Raw genomic sequence first — 2457 nt, 5'->3', positions numbered from 1 at the left:
TGCCCCCTGCTCCCTGCAGGGATGGGAGAGGTGCCAGGGAGGTGCCAGGCGGGGCTGCGGTGCCTCCGGGCAGCAGCGGCACCGCAGGGCTTCCCGCTGCGTGGCCACCGATCCTTGGCCGCTGGGGACTCACGGGATCACCCAAAGGTCCCTGCTGGTGTTGTGCTCCCACCAGGTATCCCTTTGTTCTGGGAGCAGCGCTGGGAACTCTCCAGGGGCTTTTCGGGGCTCTCCCTTGTCCGGAGAGCACACACGGGGCCAGCGGGTGGGGAGAGGGCACAAACACGTCCCAGGCTCACCTGTCCCTGCACCCAAAGGGAGGGAAACCGAACTGGGGATAGCGCTGTGATCTCTGCCCATACCCACACGCACACCCCTCCACTCTCCTGCGCTGAGCGGGGCTGTCAGCCTGTCCAGGTGACAATGTCACCCCCTGGTCACCCTCTGTGTCCCCCTGCTCACCTGCCGGCACCGGGCACTCACTGGGCTGAGCTGGGCGAGCAGCTGGGCGGCGATGGGCGCGGGAAATCCGCGGCGAGGTGCGGGTGTGGCAGCGGGGAGACCCCTCCCTCCCTCCCACCCCCCCAGGGCCCCCACGTACGGTCCGGAGTGCACCAGGATGGAGCCCACTTTGTCCACGCCGGCTTCCTTCAGGTTGGGGCAGGCCCCACTGAGCTCATGGCAGCGGCCCTGGAAGTTCTCCTGCTCGAAGATGGCAATCTGGAAAAGAGCAGCACCTCAGCACGGCTGTCACCCGCCCCTGCCGCCGCTATGAGGGGCACACGCTGTCTGCAGCAGCCCAGACCTCTCCCTCTCCCAAAACTGCACTCCAGAGGCTTTTAAGGAGCCTGCAAGTGCAAGCCATCCCCCTGAGGATGCAGGTCCCACTCACGGGTGCCCAGGAGGCCCTGCCAGCTCTGTCCCTGTGCCCCGGTGCTCCTGGCAGAGGGATGGCCACGCTCCCAGCGGGCATCAAACAGCCGAGGGGCTCGGGTTGTGGCTGGAGCACCGCAGCCTCCAGAGGGACACGGCGACACCCGGGGACAGCCCCGGGGCCACCAGCCCAGCACAGAGCTCAGGGCTCAGATCTGTGGGTGGGAGATCAGCACTTGATCTGTTCCCAGCCGCTCCACCTGCCCCGAGGCTGCGGGATGCCAAAAAATTCCCATTCCCCATCCCCGGGTCCTGCTGCAAAGGCTCAGCAGGGAGTGCCTGGCACCAGCTGCTCCCAGCTGTGCCTCCGGGTGTGGTTTGGGCACCCAGAGAGGCTGAGGGTGCTCTGGTGCCCCTGCAGGGCTGGGCAGAGTCCCACTGACCTTGGAGCTGGCTTGCTGCTGCTTGGAGGCTGGCATTTGGTGCTCGGAAGCCATCATCAGCTGGGGTGTCTGCTGCCTTGGGAGGGAAGCTCAGCAGGTTAAAATCTGCCCCTGGGGACCCTGCTCATAGCCCTGTGCCCATGCCCCCATTTGTACCCTGCAGCTTGCCCAGCGAGGAGGGTGGTGGGACCAGGATGGGCTCAGCCTGGGGGTGCCAGGGACAAATTCTGCTGAGGGCTGCTCAGCACCCCAAACCTCCCCAGGCTCAGGCAATGCTCCTTGGGACCTGCCCGGGGTCTCCAGCACAGGGAACTGTGAGTTCAGGCAATTCCGAAATCATTCCCAGTGGAGCCCAGGCCCTGCGGTCGAGCATTCCCTGCTGTCCCTGCCCAGCTGAGCATCCCGGTGCCACGTGTGTGCAAGGGAAGGGGTGATGGAGAGAAGCACCCCCGGAGCCAGCCCCAGCCCCAGGAGCCTGTGCCGAGCCCTCCCAGCCCAGCCTGGCCCTGCCACTCCCGGGAAGGAGCCCCGTCCTCAAGCCCAGAGGGATCCTCAGCATCTGAGCAGCTCCAAAAACTCATTCCTGACAAGAAGCAACGGAGCCGTGGCCGGGTGGGATGTCCTGCTCTGGGCTGCGGGGACGGGACTGTCCCCGGCTCGGGTACCGGGAAGGGACCCCGGGGGTCGGCAGGAGGCTACGGCAAAAGAGAGGGCAATAAATAGCAAAGTCTTACCAGTTCTACCAGTACCCGCTTGAGCCAGTGACGGGCCGGGGCCGGGAGGTGGAATTTATACCGAGCCGCAGCAGAGAGGTGCCAAAACTATTTACAAAATAGTTAAAGCCCGATTCAAAGCGAGAATGCTGGATTAAACCCCAATGAAAACCAGGGTCAGCTGATCCGCCGCAGCCTTTGTCTGCCCGAGCACCAAGCCCGAGTTATTTCATTACCTGTCACATTCGAGTCACCCGCTTTGTCGGCTTGGTGGCGAGGAGATTTGGACTTTGCAAGCATCAGCCGAACGCGTGCCAAGAGCCGGGGCGGGCCGGGCCAACAAAGCCCCGCCAGCCCCGCTTCGGGGCCAGAGATTTGATCCCCCCGCCAGCCCGGCAGCCGGGGCTGCTGCGCTCGGCTCTTTCTAT

General features: G+C 64.8%; 1 protein-coding gene across 1 annotated transcript in view; it reads right to left on the bottom strand.

Moving 5' to 3' along the window:
* LOC102036190 (beta-crystallin B3) overlaps positions 1-2457 on the bottom strand; it is a 7861-nt gene that overhangs the window by 1005 nt on the left and 4399 nt on the right. The window lies entirely within an intron of this gene.

Source organism: Geospiza fortis, unplaced genomic scaffold (assembly GCF_000277835.1).
Source record: "Geospiza fortis unplaced genomic scaffold, GeoFor_1.0 scaffold408, whole genome shotgun sequence".
In the NCBI taxonomy this organism is placed as follows: domain Eukaryota; kingdom Metazoa; phylum Chordata; class Aves; order Passeriformes; family Thraupidae; genus Geospiza; species Geospiza fortis.
The sequence above is the reverse complement of the archived record's forward strand: the minus strand, read 5'-3'. Positions and strand labels throughout refer to the sequence as shown.